We start from the raw sequence: 23,787 nt of genomic DNA on the forward strand, positions 1-23,787 counted from the left end.
TGCCCATTTCTCCAGTATCGTTTTGACACCCTGGGTTGCCAAATAAGAACGCGAAACACAGCGTGTGACTGCCACAGAAGTAAGCAAACAAACTGGACCAACAGAGATCATGTTTGATTCTAACCAACAAAAAAAAGGCTGGGCATTCTCCTAAAAAAGCTGCATGACCAGATATGTAGTAAAATGTGGGTAAATATTGGAGATGCATTTTAAAGATGGAGATAGTTAGGGGCGAGAAGGATTTTAAGACGGATGCTGAGTTGGCTAACTTTCTCCTGAACTGGTAAGCGTTGAGCTTCAGCTAAGGTTAGCTTACCTTAACTAATCTATCATGGCCACTATTAGGGATGGGATTTTTAAGAAAATGTCATACTTCATTACAGTAATTTCATTTCGCATCCATACTCTGTGGTCCGTGTGCTGCTGGGTTATCAAGGCTTCGAGTAATGAGAAACACAGACGGTGAAGTGATCCCAGGAAGAGCTGGCTAACGAGTCATGCAAACACATGCTAATGTACTGCTATCACTCACACTGGAGGAGTGACGGGCACGGGATGTTTATTACCTTGGCAACAACCAGCGTGGCAGGAATGTACGACATGTACGCGATTCCGCTATACGTTGAACGGAACTGAAATAGAGTAAGGTTACTCATGCCCATCCTTAGTTACTAGTTATTTATTTATGCTGTATGGCACACAGTGTGGGTGTGTCTACTATTTATGTGTGTTTGCGTCTCTGTGTACGTCCATGTGTGTGTTGCTTGAATGTGAGTGTGTGAAGGACATTCTGTAGGAGGACATATGATGAGGACATTCTGTCCCCACATGCACAGACTCTCTCTCTACATACACACACACACACACACACACACACACACAGAGAGAGACAGGTCTTTCCAGCTCGGAGGGCCCCTGTGTCTGGTTGCTGCCCAAGATTCCTTACTACGCTCTGTTGACCACATATTATCATAGCAGCAGCCAGCTTAGTCCACACCCTCACTCACTGCTCACTGCAGTGTCACTGCCTGTCAGGGAGGCCAAGGTGTTCTCTATGCTATCAGGGCTGTGTGTTTGTCAGGGGAAGGGATTGTTGAGTGTGTGTGTGTGTGTGTGTGTGTGTGTGTGTGTGTGTGTGTGTGTGTGTGTGTGTGTGTGTGTGTGTGTATGCTCATGTGTTTGTTTCATTGGGCCTTTACAATAGCCTTGCATGCAAACTTTTCTCGCTAGCATGGCGTATGGAAACACATGTGCATGTTTGGCTGGCGCCTCTGTCACATTACTTACCAAGAATCACTGTAGGTGGAAACAAATTATCGCCTGCATTCTATTCAAAACGTTCTCACAGCCTCACCACATCCACACGCACACGCACACACATTCTCACACACACGCACAAACACACACACATTCTCACACACACATTCACACACACACACACACACACACACACACACACACACACCCACACACACACATACACACACACACAGCACATATGTGGTCATCCACCCACAGCCATGCTTGGCATACATTAGCTCCATCAGATCACTGGCCACCCTGAGGGTGAGAAGTGAGAGAGCAACTGAACACAGATGAGAATCTATCAACTGTGCTGTTCTGGTTGCTCTTTTCCCCACCAGTTCCATCATGCTGTTTCCAAGGACTGATTGCACCAGTTCAGCTGCGTTCTCCTCTATTACAATCAAGAGAGCGTGGCATGTGTGAAGACACACTCACACACTCGCTCAAGTATGGATGCATATGCAGATACGTACAAGTTTGATAAGATTACAGTGATGCGGTTGCAGATGAACACACGTAAAAAAACACACACACAGACACACACAGTTACATTTGTTCTTTACGGTTGGAGTTGTTTTCCTCTACAATTACAATTCAACAAACCTCCTTATTTTGGGTTGGTTTTCTAGTGAAGAACCATACCCCACAGGTTCCAGAGCAGGAACCTCTTAAGAGGCTAAAGACTCTGCTCCTACCACTGAGCTGAGTATGGTGATTCCTGTGGCTTCCATTCCAGTCTTGCCGCCTGTGGTACTTATACCCTTGTGATTTGTTAACTGTTTGGTGTAGAGTTAGACCAAGTTTTGAAGTCAGGTTGGGAGGATTTTGTTCTTTTGTCTTTGTTGTTCTTTCATGTTCCCAGGTTGAGGCTGATTAGCGCTGTTTTGTTTTGAGCTTGGGATCTGGCAACCGTGTCATTCAGGCCTTCTGGGAGTATTCTGGTTTTCCTCTGCGCTGTAACTGACTGCTTTGACTGTTTGTCCTCTGATTTTAATAAGTCCTCTGCTATGGCCCCTTTTAAAGCAGGACTTGGAAGTGAGTCCTTGGGTCACACACACACACACACACACACACACACACACACACACACACACACACACACACACACACACACACACACACACACACACACACACACACGAGCAGATACTAATGATGTCCTCTGTTTTCAAATAAACACAGGCATACCCGTACCCATACACATACCCATACACAAAAACACCAGCACAGGAGGAGATAACAGTAACGTGGCAGCAAATGAAAACACCCACCCACACAAAGAGGACCAGATGTGGTTTTACGCACACACACACACACACACACACAACACACACACACACACACACACACAGCGAGTAGAGATCAGAGTGAAGTGGCAGCGGATAAATTAAACATCTAAGGTGCGCAGCAGGAGGCCCCCGCGCCAGTGAACCGCCCGCGCTCTGGAACCATGCTGAGCCCGTGTTTCTCTCTCTCTCTCTCTCACACACACACACACACACACACACACACACACACACACACACACGCACACACACGCACACACACACGCACATACACACACACGCACACACACACACACACACACACACATAAAGAGGCTTTGTTCAACACTTGCCTTTTCATGTCCATCTCTCTTCCTCCCCCTCTCTTCCTCCCCTTCTTCTCCTCCCTCTGTTGTGCCATTGCGTTTCTGACAGGTGTGCAGCATCGACCGCGCCAAGCCCACTTGTTGCTAGAGCGATGGCCGAGCTCCCGATAGGGTTTTCCCTTTTGTGTTAACCAGGCTCTATAAATCCTACCCATGATGCCTGCCTGTGTGAAGCAGCTCAATCAGCGCTAAAGCTCCAGTTAGCTCAGGCTTTTTGGGGGACTAGCGAGGAGGAAAAAAAAACACGCTCTTTCATTTCAGAAGTTTTAGAGAGAAGTATGATGTCTATAATAAGGTGTGCCTCCTCTCGACTTGAGCACCACAAATCAATTACAAAATCTGGCACGCAGTAATGTACACATGATTATTCAAGTGCGCACATATCTCGTAAATCTTTCAGCGTGGGCTTATTGGAAATCGTATTTAATTTGCGCTATTTTGTCAGGCCGGGGCCCGCATGAGTAAGGTTAGAGTCGTGTTGACCGAGCATAAATCTGAGGAATAAGCCAACAGCCTACATATTAAGTTAGGGAATAATGAGTCATAAAAGAGAGCCGGCTTTATGGAGCCATAAAGAAAGAGGCCTGGCTCGGCTCGGCGCTCTTGCTCTATCGCCCGCCCGCACGCCCGCACGTCCGCACGTCCGCACGTCTCCTTGATGCACTCGTCGGCCATTCCCCCGGCTGCTTGAACACATGGCACACATGAATACACAGTTACACACTAATAAGCAAATACACACTTACTGACACACACACACACACACACACTTACTGACACAGACATGCACATTTCATCCCAGGGACAATGGGAAAGGCATTGTGGAGCATTGATGAGATGGACCTGCCGATAAGCGGTGCCTAGTGGCTTGCTGGAGGGAACTCTCCTGGGAGCTAATTGTGGGTAGTTTTATCTGACCGTGCCTTCGTACCAGGCGCATTAACATGGTGTCTATTTTTGCAGCGTTATCAACCACTAATTACTGCTTGTGTGTGTCACTGATTACTGTGTGTGTGTGTGTGTGTGTGTGTGTGTTAGCATTTACATGCAATGCAGCAAGTCTCAAGAGAAGCAAACGGTTACTCTGTAAATAACAGATAAAGGAGGAGAATAAATTCCTAATAATTAACACATTGCCTCCGGGGCCTTGAATAATTCACCTGATGGAGTCTGTGCCTTCATGAGCAATAATCAACAGACCATGAGAGACTTTGCGTACGGCTTTCTGGTTCGACTTAAAAATCGGGCGACGTATCGCTTTTTTTAATGATAACGACCCAGGGGGATGAGTTTTACTTGGCTAATAAAGACTAGCATGAAATGGAAATCATTACCATCGCCTCAGAGTCTCAGTGGACATTTCCCCGCAGATGTGTGAAAGTGTAAGTGCTATTTCCTGCAAAATGTGGGCCTAATAGAGTATGTGAACACACAAATGTCAGATAGATTAGCCATTAATTGGATATGTACAGGCATACAGACATTTGTACATGTGTAAATGGGTTTCTTAACGCTCATTCCATAGGCAGAGAAGTGCATATTTGCCCAAGGAAGGCAAATGTCTTATACTTGTTATGTATGTATATATGTTATATACTTATACACTACAGGCTTGCTTTGGATATTAATTTCTGCAAAAAAAATATAAAAATAAGAGGACAAGAAATATGTAGAAGTGTTTCTCAGGTTTTAGCCATTATTTCACAAACTATGACAGTATTAAGTCAGGGTTGTGCATATTATTAGTGTTTATGTCTCTACATTCAACTATGTCTGAGTGTGTGTGTGTGTGTGTGTGTGTGTGTGTGTGTGTGTGTGTGTGTGTGTGTGTGTGTGTGTGGAGGGGTGTATTTAATCACACAGGGTGACATCCAGGTGCTGTGATGCATGTGGTAACTCATCAGTGCTAGCCTGGCACGACCCCTCTGTCTGGCTAGAGACGACGCATCGCCTGGCTAACAAGCGGAGGTGCCTTTACATGCGACCCCTCAGGTCATTGCCATGGAGATAGACACAGGCCACTGAAAGCACCGGTGGCTATTAGTGAGATAAGAGATGGGCATGCATACAAACACACATGCACACAATGCATACATACTCTGGGCCACCTGTTGGATATTACCAGCTCCCTTTCTCCACACAGCTTATCCACACACATACACACAGATGTGAACAATAAAGTGCACAAACACACACACACACACACACACACACACACACTTCCCGCACCCCCGTCTCTCCCAACCGCTGTACATTAGACTGGCTTTCTTCCTGACCCTACAGCAGCTAATCAAATTGTGGCTGGCTACATGCAATTACGGAGCTCATTAGTCAAATCCCAGGGGCCATTAGGATTAACTAACATCCATACTGCCTCTGTCCTTCCGTCACTCTGGCCCCAGGAACATTTCTCTGGGCTCCTGCCCCCGCCTGACACACCAGCTGGGTGCCGTTCGCTCTACTGGTACCCTGGATACCAGCTGACTGTGTGTGTTTGTGTGTGTGTGTGTGTGTGTGTGTGTGTGTGTGTGTCTGCACAGGTAAGTATTATTAGGACATGCAAACAAAGTGGAGACCTAAACACCATCCTCACTAGTGCAGACCCACTGCTAGTGTTCTGATGGGTCTCTCAAGGTATCCTGAGCCTCAGAATGGTGGTGTTTTTCCCCCCTGAGGATTTTTTTTTTCACTGCAGGGTTTGCTGCTGTGCCGGATCAGATAGAGGCTTCTGGACCGGGTCTTTTGTCAAAGAGGGAACGGCTGACAGGTGAATGGGGCTGGGCGATTGTGTATTCAGTGGAAAGTGTTCCGTGCGCAGTGGCTGTTTAAATCTCATCAGTCATGGGAGTGTAAAGGAGGGACGCTGTGCCCACTCACTGTGCATTGCGGTCCACACCTAAAGCAGGTGAACTATCAATCACAGCTCGCTTGTTCAATCTCAGGCTTGCTCTCCTCCTCTAGCCGCCCTTCTTCTTTCCCTCGCTCTCTCTTTCTTTAGTTCAGCCCTGTTTTTCACCTTTTGCCCTTTATTGCTCAGCCCCTCCTCTCTCCTCTCTAATGTCTTTTTTTTACGCCCTCCATACCGATTTCTTTCCATTTCCTTTGTTCTCTTTTGTTATCAGCCTCGCTTACTATTTCTCTCTTATCTTTCATTCTTTAGGGGAACTCTGGGTGTTTCTCTCTCGTGTCGGATGGATGGCTGAGCGCGCGGCGGGGCCGGACCTGAGGATAAATCAGAGCGGGGAGGACAGAGGGAGCTGACCCTGCTGGGTCGGACTGAGCTGAGCTTGGCTGGACTGAGCCGCCCTCCCTGCCTCATCTGCTCCCATCCGTGACTTCTGGATCTCAGCGTGTTAGCATATACGCACACACACACGCACGCGCGCATACACACACAGACACACACACACACACACACACACTCACACACACACTCACACACTCACACACACACACACACACACACACACAAACACACAAACACACAAACACACACACACACACACAAACACACAAACACACACACAGATACACGCCGGACACACACACAGACAAAACATACTCAGAAAACACACACTATCATCGACACATACTCTATAAGACATAAATCTATAAACAAACACACACACACACACACACAGGCACAAATATGGACAAATACTTTATGAGACATAAACACACACATACACACACACACACACACACACACACACACACACACACACACACACACACACACACACACACACACACGTGCACACAATTCCCTCTGTCTGGAATTTAGCCTATAGTGTCCTTGTTCCCCTGCTCTTTCTGTCTCTCCCTCCCTCCCTCCCTGTCTCTGTTATGCAGCTGATAGTATGTACTGTGCTAATGGAAAGAACAGTCTGGTAAAGTGCCCAGGCAAACAAGGGAACAATGTAAACCTCATATTACCCAGCCCCATGTTTTATCTGTGCCCCGACAGCCAGAGACGTCGACTTTGGACTGCGCACACATACACACACACACGGGTAAATATAATTTATCACAGTCCAACACACACACACACACACACACACACACACAGACACATACACAAATAGCCTATACAGATATGTATATCAGTGCTGCAGATATATTTATATGCATGGGGTAGATGGAGGTCTGCAGCAGCAGAACCTGAGAGTCTGGCAACGCCCTCTCCTCACAAATCAATTGCCTGCTTTTTCCATTAAAGTAAAGAGAGATGAACACATACTGTATATAGAAAGAGGGCAAGAGAGAGAGAGAGAAGGAGGAAGGGGAGAGAGAGAGTGGATAACAGAGATGGAGGGGGGGGGTAGGGTAGAAAATGAAGTGAGAAGTCTAGAAGGTAGACAACAACAATGCATGTGAGACACAGAGAGAGAAAAAGAAGGAGAAGGAGAAGAAGAAGAAGAAGAAGACAGTGAGGATGAAAGCCAGGCAAAGAGAGACAAAGAGATGAAAAGAAAGGGAAAGACGCTGGGGTAGAGGGGAGATGGATGTGGCCTTTCTGAGCCACTAAATCAAAGCCATTAAATCAATTTGCTCTAATCTAGGCCGAGCCGGGCCAGAGCAGGAAATAGCTGCCGCGGGGCTGGCCAGCAGAAAGAGCCATTGTGCCCCCATGCAAAGCCCAGGCTGAGGAGGATCTGATTAGCAAAGTGCTTCTCCTTTGGGACTATGCCCAGCTCGCTCGCTCGCTCTCTCTCTCTCTCTCTCTCTCTCTCTCTCGCTCTCTCTCTCTCGCGCTGCACAGTGGCAACTGACACCAGCGTGCCACCCTGCCGGCCTCTGCCACACCGCGCCACTCCATGCCCACTCCAGCGACAGATGGAGGATGCCACATGGCAGCGGAGTGCGCCGCTATTCACAGCCACTCGAGCATCCGGGCTGGGTGTGTGTGCATATGTGTGTGTGTGTGTGTGTGTGTGTGTGTGTGTGTGTGTGTGTGTGTGTGTGTGTGTGTGTGTGTGTGTGTGTGTGTGTGTGTGTGTGTGCGTGTGCCGTATATGTTTGCGTGGGCGTACACTGGCACTTAAGATATTCTGCCTTAATGAAGCCGGTGTAACTGTGCCATGTGTCCTCACTCCACTGCCGCTGTGGGTGGGTGGGGTGGAAGACGACAGTTTTGTGTGTGGATGATGTCTCCATTAATGAAATGCTCTACATGGAGTTAGACAGTCAGTATAGACACATGTGGACCACCTCCACCTGCTGACCTCATAGAGTCACCTTATCACCCAGCAATAGAGAGAGAGAAAACACATAGTGGAAGGGAATGGGAAAAAAATTAGGTGTGTGAGTGTGAGTGTGTGTGTGTGTGTACACATATATATAACTATGTGTGTGAGCGTATGTGAGCAAGTGAGAGAGTGAGACTGTGTGTGCCTGTTTGTTCTGTGAAGTGTGATAAGGGCAGGTGTGAAAGGCAAGACTTCTATTTTGACACCCCGTTTTTGCCCCAGACAGCTGTGGGAAGTGGGGTGTGTGTGGGGAGGGGGGTGTAGATTGGCGTGGAGGGAGAACAGTACTGCACGTGCCTCACTTCCTCTTCTCCTCTCCAAAGGTTCTCACAACTTCTCTTCCTTTCTCGTTCTGCCATTTTCACAGCAATTTGCTCATTTTAAGGAGCATGACTTCCATGAAGCAACAACCACTCACTGCCATGAGTGTGAGCAAGAAAGGGTATGGTGTGAAAAGGTATCATATAAAAACATTTATAAATGAGAATGCAAAATGCTTCTTATAACCTGACTAGAGTGAGGGCATCTCTAAAGCACACTGAGTTCTGCCAGAGAGAGAGAAAGAAAGAGAGGGGGGGGGGAGAGAGAGACAGATAGAGGGAGAAGTAGTGGCTTTCTCTCTTTCCTGATGTGTGCTTCTGGCTAGGGTTTTTGAGTGATTCATAGCCCCTGCATATTCATTTGGGCCCATGGCTACTCAGTATACTGGACCACTTTAAGTGTGACAAGAGTGACAGTGCTCCGTCTCAAACATGGAACCAGAGAGCTATAAAATTGATTGATGAAAGCTGAAGAGTGAAGTGTAGGAAAAAAAACAAAAACAGCAGCGTAAACCAGCGGGGTAAACCACATGATGGTGAGCCTCTAATTATGCTCATTACAGCTGGAGGGGACGTGCTCTGTACATGGATCCCAGGGACAGAGCACATGATTGGGCCTGACTTCAGCCCACAGGGCTCCTTGTGTTAGTATTTAAATCCTGTCAGGAGCATATAAAGTCCACTAATGGGAAAGCGAGGTTCTCAGGTTCTAAGACGCAACCCCAAACTAGCGGTGTGTCCCGGGAGTGGGCTGGAAATGGAGAAGACAGACAGACCGGAGGGCCCAGGGGTCAGAGGTCAGGGGTACCGTGAGGGCCGGAGTATTCGAGGTTGGGGGGGGGGGGGGGGTAGAGATGCATTCACAGTGAGAGATCAGCAGCATCTTCAACTGGCTGTATCTGGCTGTTTTTTTCCCCAAGACGCCCCGGCGACTTTCATTAATATTTTAATCTGCTGTTGTTTCTTTTTCATTTAGCGAGGGAAGCACTACCACCACGAGGCAAAGCCGTTTATCCAAAACATACAAAAACAATTAAAAAAAACAGAACAACCTTTCAAAAAAAGAAATCTTTCTTTTTTTTTAAAGGAACCCATTCTTCTCTGGGTAAAACTTTAATTTGGAGTCCCCCCCACCCCACCCCACCGCAGCATGAGGAAATGGGCGCTAATGAGGGAGACTGTTTGTTTTGCCCACATGGACGTGGTCCTTGCGGGGCGGCCCTGGCCATGGCTCCGCCAGGAGGAAAGTCTGTGTGTCTGTCCCGCTCTGCTCTGCTCTGCTCTGCTCTGCTCTGCTCCGCCTGTAATGACCCTAATCCTTCCTCTGAGGAAGCAGCCATGGCTCCAGTGCTGGGGGTGGGGAGGAGAGGAGGAGGAGGAGAGAAGTGGAGGAGAGGGGAGGAGAAGTGGAGGAGGGGGTAATAGGGGAAACACATGGCCTAGTGGTGCATGTGTAAATACATAACTACACCGGGACTGAACACACACACACACACACACACACACACACACACACACACACACACACACACACACACACACACACAAACACACACACACCTGAGCATGTATAACATACAAATGCACAACTTACAAAATACACACAAGTAAAATACAGACACACAAGACAGATCCAAATCACATATAGACACACACACTACAAACATGCACAAACACACACACACACACTCACACACACACACACACACACACAAAACATAATTGCTGGCATGTATGAGCTCACACATGTACCCACACACAGCACACACACTAATGAAGACTATCTAGGCTAATGTGCGCACATGCACTCTGTACCCTGGGAAAGAGAAACGCACACACCAGCACACACTTAGGCAACACTGATGATGGCAATTAGGAAATGTGTTTCTCATTTGAGAGTCGGGAAGATGACGCAAAGACGAGGCCAAAGAAGAGAGAGAGCATTAAAGTCAGACGGTACAGACTGCTCTTTAACATACAGATATATAGTAGTCTGTAATGGTATAGGCTTTGACTTTGACTATATGTGTGTGTGATAGCGTAAGAGAGCTAAACTGTTGCCAAATGGAGTGATAGAGGATATAGAGAGACATACGGAACACACAATCTGGGCTTGAGTGAAACAACCTGTGAGTGAGTGTGAGAGTGTGTGTGCGTGTTCAGCATGGGCATTTAGTAATTAGAGTAATGACACATGAGACAGATGGGGGGAGGGGGGTGTTGTGTGATCCACCAGAGGCTTCTGCTCTCTAATCCGGCTCTGACTATCTATCTGTCACACACACACGTGCACACACGCGCACACACACACACACACACACACACACACACACACACACACACACACACACACACATACACACACACACACACACACCCACGGGGCCTGGAATCAAGGCCGTTTCATATAAGAACGTAAAAAAATAAAAAAAAGGCAGAGCATTTAAAGACAAAAGCGATCCAAACAGAACGCAGGTCCTGTGATGTGTGAGAGGAACAAGGGCACGCTGCCTCAGCTCCTGAGCCTGACAGATGCCAGAGGGAGAGGGTGATGCCGGCGGAAAACACCTCAGTGGCACAGTTCTTCATTAAAGCCACATAAAGAACTGGAGAGAGGGAGAGAGAGAAGGAGAGAGAGAGAGAGTGAGAGAGAGAGAGAGGGGTAAGAGAGCGGGGAGAAGGAAGGTGAGAGACAGAGAGTGAAAGAGAGTAAGAGAGAGGAGGGAGAGAGGGCAAAAGAGAGAGAGAAAGAGGGATGGACAGCAGACAGACTGAGAGGGATAGAGAGAGAGAAGGAGAGAGAGAGAGAGAGTAATAAAAGTGGGGCATGTGTGGAGGTGATTTCGGCCGCTCTCGCCACCTTGCCAGGTGAGGCCAAAACGCCCGACCATCTGGCGCCTCCCATGAAAGATTTTTTCTTTCCAAAAAAAAAAAAAAAGGAAATGAAAGAAAATAAAAACGTGTTTTCTGCGCAGGACTCAAGCGAACAAGATGATGAAGTACTAATAAAATAACACACACTCACGCACAATATATTCTGGCATGGAAACAAGGATCGGTTTCTTTCGTCTGCGTGTCTGGGGCTTTTTATTCAGCATCACAGAGGAGGTGCTTTAAAATGTGTGTGTGTGTGTGGGGTGTTTGTGTGTGTGTGAGTGTGTGTGTGGGGGGGTGGACTGAGGCTGTCGAGTCTGGAGTGGGGAAAGATTGAGGTGGTGAGTTTTTTGGCACGACACTCCAAAAAGGTCATGGGGAGAGAGGTGTACTGAATGAACTTGATGATGGGAAATATGTGTGTGTGTGTGTGTGTGTGTGTGTGTGTGTGTGTGTGTGTGTGTGTGCCCACGCTCATGCACGCATGTCTGTATACATGTATAAGCATACAGTAAAAACATATGTGCACACTCACACACTCGCACAAAAATGAAAAGTACACACACACTTTCACTCACCCACAGACACACGCACACACACACACACACACACACACACAGACACGCACGCACATAGGGCTGTTATTTATTTGATTTCTTACGCCTGTTCCACGGGAGGCCTTTCAGTAAACAGGGAATTTGCTTGAGTTCACTTAATGAAGCGAGGTGATGGAGGGAAGGTGTGACGGGGAGCGAGGGAGAGAGAGAGAGAGAGAGGGAGAGAGAGAGGAAGAGAGAGAGAGAGAGAGAGAGGGAGAGAGAGAGAGGAAGGCGGAGGAGTGCAGGAGCTGAGGAGCAGAGCAGAGGCAGAACTCTCGTTAACCTCGCCGGTCTTGGCGGGAGCTCGCTCGGTTGAGTTCGGAGATATCACAGAGTAGCACACACACACACACACACACACACACACACACACACACACACACACACACACTGCACTGGAGCCTGTGTCCAATTAGTTTCTGTCAGTTGTACACAACACCCAGGTCTTGTAAATATGTGCGATGAGAGTAATGAACAGGGAAGATTATCCCGTTCTCCAGACTATGGGAGTCATTCACTGAGGCAGGGCAGGACAAGGTGGACAAACTGCATACACACCAGAGTCACTAAATGTAACGACAAAGCTTCTCTCTCTACAAATCAATACGTCATGACTCATCAGCAGCCGCCCAGGACACCACCTCTCTTCTGATTGGTCGAGACGCTAGCTCGGCACCAATCAGAATCGTTCGGTGAAGATTCAGCCGGAGGAACAGAGCCTCACCCACGCCTCTGGACCGTGGGGAGAGTAGAATGGAGCAGACAGTAATTCTGTTAACGCCAACGTGGAGGGGGGTGGGGGGGCGAGAGGGCGGCCTTCCGTGCACTCCCCTTTAACCCCCCAAAACACACATATATACACACACACACACACACACACACACACACGAAACGTCCAGGTCACCATAACAACTATACATCATGGCGGGGGCGTGCTGTGGCTCTGGTCGGCCGCCTGCTGTACATACATCCATCCAGGCAAAGCCCCAGAGGCTGCAAATAGAGCTGGCCGGGGAGGAGGAGGAGGAGGAGGAAGAGGAAGAGGAGGAGGGGAGGAGGTGGTGGCCCGGTCCGAAATAGAGTCCTAATCCCAGCAGAGGTTCTGGGGCGGACCGCTGGACACTGGGCCCCGTTTGTCTCCTACACCACTGGGTAAACACTAGCCTGTGCCACTGCTCTGTGTGTGTGTGTGTGTGTGTGTGTGTGTGTGTGTGTGTGTGTGTGTGTGTGTGTGTGTGTGTGTGTGTGTGTGTGTGTGTCTGTGCGTGTGTGTGAGAGAAAGAGAGAAGTGGAGAGAAAGAGAGGGGGAGCAGTGTGTGTGTGTCTGTGTGTGTGTTTGAGAAAGAGAGAGGTAGAGAGAAATAGAGGGGGAGGGCTGTGTGTGTGTGTGTGCGCGAGCGCTCTCCACCCTGCCTAGGCACTGTTTAATCTACCACACTAATGGCTCTAGGAAAAGTTATTCAGCAGCAGGAAAGGATGGCTGAAGACGGGACGAAAATGAGGGAGAGAAGAGAGGCGGTGACGGAGAGAAAGAAAGAACAAGTGACAGGAGATAAAATAGGGAAGAGAAGCGGCGAAGGAGAGAAAGACCAGAGTGTGTATCACTGAACGGGTATTGGTCTGAAAGCATTAGTGCCTTAGTGAGATTGAACCCATTGAGCTAAATCCATCCTCTTTAAATGCACAGAAAGCAGCATGTGTCCAGTTAACTAATCCTTACAGCACAAGCGTCATATCCTACCATCCTCTAATCAATAAACTATAATGCAAACAATACCCCCGCATTCACACAAACGGAAAAGATTAAATGTACGATTTAAATACATTGAACAGAACTTCACCATTTGGGCACCCTAACCTCCACAGACGAAACTGCACACGTCCACATGACCGGCATGCCTCCCTCCCCCCACTAACACACATGCACATGCATGCAGGCAGGCAGGCAGGCAGCCGGGCCCCTCCACTCCCTCTGCACTAAGTTACAGCATGCCTTGGAGAGAGAGGGAGGGAGGAACCAGAAACAGTACGTACTGTACTGTTCCCTTGACTGCACTCAGAGGGGGTGCGTGTACTTGTGTCTCTGTGTGTGTGTGCTTGTGTGTGTGTGTGTGTGTGTGTGTGTGTGTGCTTGTGTGTGTGTGTGTGTTCCTGTTATGTTGGGTTGTGGGAGTGTGTGTGTGGTGTGTTTGGTATGCGTGTGTGCTCTTGTGTACTTTTCCTGCGAGTGGGTGTGTGCTTGTGAATACATACGGTTGGGTAAGTATATATTTGTGTGTGTGTGTGTGTGTGTGTGTGTGTGTGTGTGTGTGTGTGTTGTGTGTGTACGTGTCTGTACATTGGTGGGTTTGGTGGCTTTGGCCTGCCGTTAATGTGCAAGGCTTCACAGTTAAGTGTGTGTTCTGCGTGGGCATGCGAAAGGAGGGGCAGAGAGGAGGGAAAAAAGAGGTAGAAAGAAAGAGAGAAAGAAAGAGAGAGAGACAGAGGAGGGAAGATTAAAAGAACAGATACTCTTGTGACAGGCAACTGTGTCTATGTGTCACAATGAGCCGGACTAAACCATCCCGTCCGAGACAGTATACGGGGGAGAGCACAGCTGGGGCAGTCCACTCGCGGGAGAGTTAGCGACTGGAAGGCTACTTCACACGTGAGCCGTTAATCCTAGAATCTCCTTCCTTCTGACGGCAGGTTATTTCTATAGAGTTCTGGAAAGAAATATGATGCCAGGCTCTAATGCTGCGAGACCGCTCTGTGAACATGAATCAGATCCTGGGTGTGGGGGGGGGGGGGGGGGGGTGTTGGGGGCGGAGGAGGAGGGGCTGTGCGCTGACGCGGCAACGCCAATCGATCATGACCGGAACACATCTCTAACAATAACAAGAAAAATGGCCGCCCCAAAGAGGCGGAGGTGGCACCATCACTCCTGGAGAAGAAATGCAGCCCACTCATGGGGAGCCTCGCTCTCTATCTCTCTCTCTCTACCTCCCTCTCCCTATCTCTCTCTCTTTCGACCTCCCTCCCCCTATCTCTCTCTCTCCCTCTCTTGTTATATCTTTGTCTCGCTTGGGCTGTAAAGATGAAGGGAGAAGCAGAAAGAGAGAGAGAGAGAGAGAGAGAGAGAGAGATAGAGAGAGAGAAAGAGAGAACGAAAATGACACAGGAAAGAGACGGTCTGAAGGTAGTTGCTGTAGAGTGGGTTGGGAGATAAAGCCCTGGGACGTTGGGGGATCTGCTCCTGCCAGCTGTTGTATGTGTGTGTGTGTGTGTGTGTGTGTGTGTGTGTGTGTGTGTGTGTGTGTGTGTGTGTGTGTGTGTATGTGTGTGTATGTGTTCAGATGAACATGTGGGTATTTATGCAATGTAACACAGTTTACATGTGTCTGTACATATGGATGTACATATACATGTGTACATATACAGTAGATGTGTGTGTGTGTCATGTATTGTATGTGTATGTGTACATGTATATTGTATAGTGTATGTGTGAGTGTGTGTAGCTGTATCATTGCACATGATGTATGGCGGAGGGAGGGTACAGAGGGGTGGCTGGCCCCCGCTTGTGTGGGAGATAAGCGCAGCACGGCAGGGAGCCTTCACATGGAGGTGACCGTTCCCAGGCTGGTGGTGGCATTTATCAGTGCGGAGCAGAGTTCACCCGCATTCGCCCCGCTCTCTGAATTCATACACACATTCAGGCCCCCCCCCCCCCCCCCCCCCACACACACACACACACACACACCACACTAACCCTCCCAAAGCGATATGCACACACTCATAACACTGTGGTTGTTCGAAGCAGACCAGAGTAAAAAAGAACAAGCTTTCGCTCACAGTAGATGAGGTTTTAGCAAAGCCTAATGGAGCGGTGCACACTTAAACTAAACAGCCATCAGACAGGCTTGTCGCAGTGTTTATATGCCGCCGCGGCGTGCGTTTACCGTTCTCCCAAAACTGATTACGCCTGCCAAAACCGCTTACGCTAGCACAGCGCATTTGCTACGGCAGCCGTAAATTCAAACAAAACCTGGCGATGTCAGACGTGGTCAGATGAGGCTCTTTTCCGAAGACGCGGATGCCACCCCCCTCCCCTCCCCTCCCCTCCCCTCCCACCCCACCCCACCCCACTCCTCACCCCGTCGCCTGGCTCCAGCCACAGACGGCCCTGTGTTTGGACTGCCTGCGTGTGGGCGTCCTGTGGCTGGACTTTTTCGTCGTCACCTGCGAAAGGGAGCCAGGTTCCAATCAACTCCTCCGTTCGCCGTGGTGAATTCCACCCGCGCCAGACCGGGGCAAACAAGTTTTTGAGTGACATGTCAGCCAGGTGAGGACCCGACTCCTTGATTGCCACCGGCTCGTGAAACATTTGCAGTTTTTTTCCGTTTTTTTTTTTCTCTCTTTTTTTGTCAACCGCCAATACCAAAAACTCTGAAATTATATAGGAGGCCCGAGGGCTAGAGTGTCCACAGGGGATTGTATTTCATGCTTACTTGAGACTTTCTGTTCTTCCCCCAAGTAAACACTCGCAGGGGTTTATTTTTAAAATTGGAGAAATCAGGAGGCTTTCCACTAAACCCCCAAAGAAAGTTTAGTTGGCTGAAAAAATAGGGACGAGTTCAAAACCGTCGCACGGATGAGGAAAAAGTATGTGGTCGAAGCTGACTTGCTTCCAAAACCTGCAACCAACCACTGGAAGCCAGAGCGAACCAACCAATGCCCCTGGCTCCGATCTGCTCCGTCTCCCCCTCCACCCCCCCACCCCTCTATCCATCCGTAGCAGTCCACAGCCTCAGCAGTCCCACCCGAGCACAGGGGAATGAAAACCACATCAGACACCAGACACCGGACTGCCACCTTCCACCTCAATCACCAACAGCTCTGCAGCCCTCTTCCACTTCACGTGGGGCTCCACTCTTCTCTCTCTCTCTCTCATTCTCTCTCTCCCTCTCTCTCATTCTCTCTCTCTCTCTCTCTCTCATTCTCTCTCTCTCCCTCTCTCTCCTACTATTCCATTCTCCCTTTCCCCTGCATTCAAAAGCTTAAAACATGAAGACAAGCAAGTCAGAGGGGGGCTCTTAGAGAGTGCCCATGACATAAAGAGAGAGACCACGTTTTCCCTCTACACACACACACACACACACACACACACACACACACACCTTCTGCTGCTGCAGGGGTCTGACTGACTTCATTTCCCCCAACAGAGCCAGGCTCCTCTGCGGGCCGCCCCCTCCCCTCCCCTCCCCTCTGCTCCCCTCTGCACCATGGCTCGGCTGGCTCTCAGCGGCAGCAGGTGAGATTTATGAGGTGTTAAGAATGTTCGCCTGTAACCCGGAGCAGCCGTGGCCTGCGTTAAGCTTCCACCCCAAGCTACCCCCTTACCTCAACACACACCTACACACACACACACACACACACACACTCACACACTCACATATGGTTACACACACACACTCTCACATGCAGCAACCTCTAACCCCAAACTGTGATCGCCTGATGTCTATAACTGCAGACACTGCATGTGAGTACACCCCACCAACCTCTCCTCCCCCCCCAACACCCAACCAACATACACCCCCCCCCCCATCCCACACTCTGGGCCTGTATGGAACAAAATCACACACTTTCTATAATAACTGACCCCTCCTCTCGTCGGGTCCTCAACACTCCTACCTCCCGCTCGGCTTGGTGGAAGTAAAAAAACACAGGCCCTCACAATCACGTCTGGCTCTGGTTTCCTTTCCGCGACAGCACTCTTTTAAAGAACAGCTTGAGCGAAAGAGAGATGAAGGGAGAGGGAGAGAGAGAGACAGAGAGAAACAGACAGAACGGGAGGGTTATAGAAGGAGGAAAAGACAGAAAAAAGAGAGCAAGAGAGAGAGAAAGAGAGAAAGAGAGAGACAGAGAGAGAGAAAGAGAGACAGAGAGACAGAGAGAGACAGAGAGAGAGAGAGGCTTAGGTCTGCGCACCACTAACACAAACATCTGCCATTGGAGCTTTTAGGAATGGGGTGCCAGACCTCTCTGTGGTGGCATCCAGCCCTGCTGAACGTGACATTTCCAGAGCAACCCGAGCTCCACGGCGCATCCACCAAACACTACATTAGTCATCGGCCCAGCTGCTAGAGGGCCACGGGCCGCGCAACGCAGAAAAACATTCCTTCCTTGTTTACATCCCCAATATATCCCCACAGAGAGAGCGAGAGAGAGAGAGAGAGAGAGAGAGAGAGAGAGAGAGCGGCATGCAAGGCCCACTCTCTAAGGGTCAGACAGGAGTCGTATCTCTTTTTATTACAAATGTGGCTGCTTTCCTTCAAATTACATCCTATATGATGACCATTTCTATCCCTACGAGTCATATTTATGCCGTTTCAATGACTACTGTGTAGATGTATTTAAGTGGCAGTCCTACAGTAATCCTATGTGATTTGAATACTGCCTGCTTCGATTTAAAGTAATGTAGTACCCAGCGGGGCGTATCTCTGGCTAACAGCCCGCACTGACTTTGGTAAAGCCCAGGCCACAGGCCGGCGGCGACAGGATAAGACAAGCACGATCCCGGGGGCAGTCCCACCACGCTCCAACATCTGTCCGACAAACGCGAGCTGTTCCGTTCCGCTTGGCCGGATTCATCCATTCTGCACCTCTCCTAATGCTCTCGACTAGGATTAGGCAGTGATTATGTCGCTCGTACACCCCACACCCCCCCCCCCCCCATCCCCCAGCTGCCTTGCAGCGGAGAGCAGACACCCCTGGCGACCTCAACGAGCGCTGGGAGACATGCTGTTCTAACGGTGGCTTACCGACAGGTGCTGGAGCCTCCTTCAGTAAACACCATCTCCCCCATTGCAACTCAAGTAATCTCTGTTTGTAGTGTCCGTATTTGGAATTGAGGGGAGGGGAGGAGAGTCGAGGGGAAGCGGAGGATAACACGATGTTAAAGAGAAATAATACACGGATAATGCGGACATCCAAACATTGGCAAGCGAGGGGCGGCCTAATCAAATCCTAACCGTGCCAACTGTTGCTTGGCAGGGTACGTGTTTGCTGGGCGAGTTGGGGGGGGGAGACAGACGTTGGCCAGGTGAGCCTGATACTGGAGCCTAGCAGAAAAGAAAAAAAACATGAGCAGGAATCTTGGGAATGTGGGCCTTTGATTTCCTGCCCCTGACTGGCAAGAACGGTTAGCGTCCATTATCAGCAATTCCCATCTGCACCATACTGCTAACGCAAAACCAGCAAAGACAACTGAGAGAGAGAAAAAAGGGAAAAAAAACTAGACTAGAAAAAAAGTCCAGACACAAATGCGGCTATTAGTGCACATAAGACTTATCTGGTCTTTTCTGGTCCTACATAAGACACTCTTTTGGCAATATCTGCCATCTGATTGGCCACAGGCGCTTTGGGTTCCCCACAGACCGGGCTATAAGTATACAATGGGGAGATACAGTACATAAATACATCCCCATACATACACCTCTATTAGTACAGGAGGAAGGAAGGGAGGGGGGAAGAAAGAGGGGGAGAGAGGGGGTGAGAGGGAGAAAGAAAGAAGGAGAGAAGGAGAGAGAGTGTGAGAGATGTGGTCAACCTACCAGAGTCCCGCTGTGGTTCGTCTGGTTAATGATTTCCCCAGGCTCCGGCTCGCTGTGACTGCTGGCCACCGCCCTGTGAGACATAAACAGGGGATTGTTCAGAGGCGAGCGCAGAGGAAGAATGCAGTCGTATGGAAAACAATCAGGGCCAAAAATGCAACACAAAGGCCCTCATAACACACACACACCCACATACACACTCTTCCACATCCCTCTTATACCTGCACACACATACATACATAATACATACATACATACATACATACATACATTCACACACACACACACGTACGCATACATACATACACACACACACATACATGCATACACACATACATACACACTTGTCACCGGATGACCTCCTCCCATTAACATTCAGGATGCAAAGCTAATCTTTCATGTCCCCTGTAACAATCCTACGACTAGCTGTTGTAGTTGTTTATGAAGGAAATTTGTGTGTGTGTGTGTGTGTGTGTGTGTGTGTGTGTGTGTGTGTGTGTGTGTTTGTTCGTGTGACTGTGTGTCAGTGAGTTTACACAAGCTAAAAGGTTCAGAACACTGATCAGAGTGAACTAACCTTGACTTGTTTTTGTTTTTCTATACATTATGTTCGACGTGAGTCGATGTGAGTGTGTGTGTTTATGTGTGTGTTTGTCTAGTCCTGTGATTCGATAACAGATGCATTTTCACAAGCAGTCAATTAAAGATGTTACAGCCCTAACACTACCCATAGTTGGGTAGTATTTGCCCAATATGCTCATATGCAGAGTTACTTAAAGCTAAACTTACTGCTGAGTTCAAACATCGGTCAGAGGTGGGGCGGTGTCGACATCTCAAAAGCGCTAGGAGCAGAACCGGCACCAAATAACAGGTGGAATAAAGATAAAGCGCAATAGTGTGTCATACTAGTAAGTGGATTCCTGGAAGTCTTTCTAATCACCTGTCACTCTGCACATCAAACACGCCTGCATGGTGGAAACTACAGTGTCAGACACTATGCCCCTTGGCCACAACGGCAGACATCGCTGTGCATGGAAGGGTGATGGGGGTGGTGGAGGTGGTGGTGGTGGGGGGGTGGTGGGGTCTAGTGGCTGCGGACCGGATAAGCCAAGCCAGAGCTCTGTAACTTAACTGTCAGAGTTAATCTTGTTATGTAATCAGCTTTCAACAGGGCTTTTATTGTACAGGGTAGTTTTTTTCTATATCTCTTTCTCTCTTCAACGCTGCTTTTTTTTGGTGGAGGTTAATTCTCTCCCAGCTTCTTTTCAGCCACAAAATTAATTATGGGGGTTTTGTGTGGGGGTCGGTGGGTGCGTGGATGGGGCCTATCGGAGGGGAGAGAAAGAAGAGAAAGAGCGATTGAAGGAGTCAAAAGTACTAACAAGCAGCCACCAGCACTACCCCCACTCCCCTGTTAAAACCACATGCAATCATGGAAGGGTCGGATTATGTGGGGAGGGTGACCCGGTGATTGGTGTTGTGTTATGCCTAATTTGTCCAAGATTAGGAGGAGGTCAGAGGTCGCAAACCCTATAGTCTCAAGGGGGCTTTGGGATCAAAGGGGGGTTGGGGTGTAGGGGGAGGTTGTGATGGTTTGCACTTAGGAAGAGCAGGGACCCGGGAGACTTGAGCTTGAACTTGGGCCCCCCTCTTTCACTCCCCCCCCCCCCTAACCCACACAGTTCTCCATCCCACCACAGGCAGGATAGATGACGCTTTAGGGCAGCCAGGGGAAAACACCCACCCAAGAAGAAAAAAGCAAAGTGATGTGTCAGAGGTAAGAGGATATGAGCGGGGGGGAGGGGGGGGGGGGTTCTCCTTTTTATGACTTTTGATACCTGCTCCCTTAATTTATAATTTTTTTTGTGTTCGCTTGCTACCTATTTTTTTCTCCTACCTCTTCTGGAAGTCATTCTTGGCACATTATTTTTAGGCTGCGAAGCCGATGCCAGACCCACCGGTCTAGTGAGCTTGCGTTTGAAAGGAGGTCTTTGTGTGTGTGGTGGAAAAGAGTAGGACAGTGAGAGGAGAGCGGGAAAGAGAGAGAGAGAGAGAGAGAGAGAGAGAGAGAGAGAGGGAGAGGGAGACCTCAGAAGAGAGATGGAAGAGAAGAGTATACCCTGCAGCAACGAAGGGCTGGCGCGGCCAACAAGTCTAATTAGGCCGTCGGCCGTCTGGTCCCTCTGGGCTCGGAGGGGAACACAAAGCGCCAGTTTCCTGTGACAATTAATGGATGCTTCCCAAATGATACCGGTCCATTAAATCTCCTGGCTCACACAATGGTAGAGCCTACAGAGATCTCTTCTTTTTTGGACCCAACCTTTAGTGCCTCACATCACCCCTGCCCACCACCACCACTCCCCACACTTCAGCTTTGACAGAATGTGTGGTCTGAAGTTGCCAGCAGAAGCCAGCCCTTAATTACTGTTCTGGCAAGGCCTCCCCCTAGAAAACAGATAACAGATTTAAAAGCCATTGAGTTGAAAGAAGCGCCCCCCCCCTTCCCACCTGCTATTAGCTTACGCTGGCCTTCTATAAATCCGCACACTGTACTGTCTTATGTGAGGAGAGCTTAGAGGGGCCATGGACGGGGGCCACAGGGGCCCCTGACTGTCGGCTTATCTGACCTCCCACACAGCAGAGCCGTTCAATATTCACAGGCGCCTCAGTCCAGTGCCCACCTGACGCTCCTTACATTGACAGGCCAACGGCTGCCTTTTATAGACCTGCCCAGTATGTGTGTGTGTGTGTCTGTGTGTGTCTGTGTCTGTGTCTGTGTGTGTGTGTGTGTGTGTGTGTGTGTGTCTGTCTGAGTGAATGCGTGTGAAAATGTATGTGTGGTTCATGTTCATAAACACCTACAGGGGTTTATGTGTGTGTGTGCAAACATCCATATAGTGTGAGCATGTATGTGTGTTTATTTGTGTGTGTGTGTGTGTGTCTTAGCTTGCCTGTGTGCAATGTATACGTGCTTACTGCTGGAATATATCTCTTGAGTTCCGAGGCTTGGGTTTCTCAGGGACAGTGTGTCAGCAGGCGAGATGTCTGAAGCTATATTTGGAAGCCATATTATGAGCTGTTGCTGCCGGCCCTACGGCTGCTGTTGCTGCCGCCACTGCACATGCTGTCCCTGTGACACCCTATGGAAGCAGAGACCAGATGCGGGCATGGCCGTGGACAACCCCACCAAGCACAGCTCACTTCCTGTAGTGTGTGTGTGTGTGTGTGTGTGTGTGTGTGCGTGTGTGTGTGCGTGCCCGTGTGTGTGTGCAAACAAGTCCTGTGTTTCTCAAGAGTGTGTGAGGGAGAAGGAGGGGGGAAAAAACGCATAGTGGGTACTTCAGGTTGTAGCAGTCAACAACCCCCCCCCCCGCCAAACACTCACATACACAGACACACACACACACACTCAAACACACACACACACACACCCTCAACTTGTGTGTATGTGTATCCTGTAGGCATTCGGATGAGGCACTGCACACAGTGTACCCCGAGTGAAAACAACCGAATCAATCAGGCGGGTCATTATGAGAGCAGGAGCCGGAGCCGGAGCTGCGGTGGTGGTGTGCGGTCATGTCAAGAGCTTCCTGTACGCCAGCCAGCTGCATGCTCAGCACAGTGAGCAGTGACAGCAGCGGCACCGTCCAAAACCTTCACCCAGATGAAGGACAATGATAAACACACACAATGCCGACACAATGCAATGCTGGGGGCAGGCATTACATAAAGACAAAGAGTGATGGTAACTGACTGGTGTGTGTGTGTGTGTGTGTGTGTGTGTGTGTGTGTTTGTGTGTGTGTGTTTGTGTGTGTTTGTGTGTGTTTTTTCGATTTTTATTTTTTTTTTGCTTTTTTGTGTGTGAATTGACTGAATTGCTCTGGCAGCAGTTTCTGAAATATGCTAATACAGCACAATTGAATTTGAGAAAGGGAGAGAAATAGCTTGAAAGGGAGAGAAAGAATAGGGAGTGGGGGGGGGGGGGGGGGGGGGGGGGGGGGGTTGGGTCGACGACTGTACTTTCCACTCTCCCTGCGTTTAAACAATGTTAAAGACTCCATTATCTCTGTAAACAGTGCCTGGACAGGACAAGCTTTAAGGTTATGGCTACACATTGTAAATGAGGGGCTGCTTCTATTTATGGTTGGCGATTGGGGGAGAGATATTTCCTACCGAGGATGGGGGGAGTGGGGTGG

General features: G+C 49.1%; 1 protein-coding gene across 4 annotated transcripts in view; it reads right to left on the minus strand.

Annotated features, from left to right (window-relative positions):
• thrab (thyroid hormone receptor alpha b) overlaps positions 1-23,787 on the minus strand; it is a 124,148-nt gene that overhangs the window by 46,603 nt on the left and 53,758 nt on the right. For all 4 annotated transcript variants that reach the window (XM_031561573.2, XM_012814584.3, XM_031561572.2 and 1 more), the window contains exon 2: positions 19,591-19,663. The gene's annotated coding sequence lies outside the window, so the exon portion shown is untranslated. The remainder of the gene's footprint in view (positions 1-19,590; positions 19,664-23,787) is intronic.

This window comes from Clupea harengus, chromosome 23 (genome assembly GCF_900700415.2).
Source record: "Clupea harengus chromosome 23, Ch_v2.0.2, whole genome shotgun sequence".
Taxonomy (NCBI): domain Eukaryota; kingdom Metazoa; phylum Chordata; class Actinopteri; order Clupeiformes; family Clupeidae; genus Clupea; species Clupea harengus.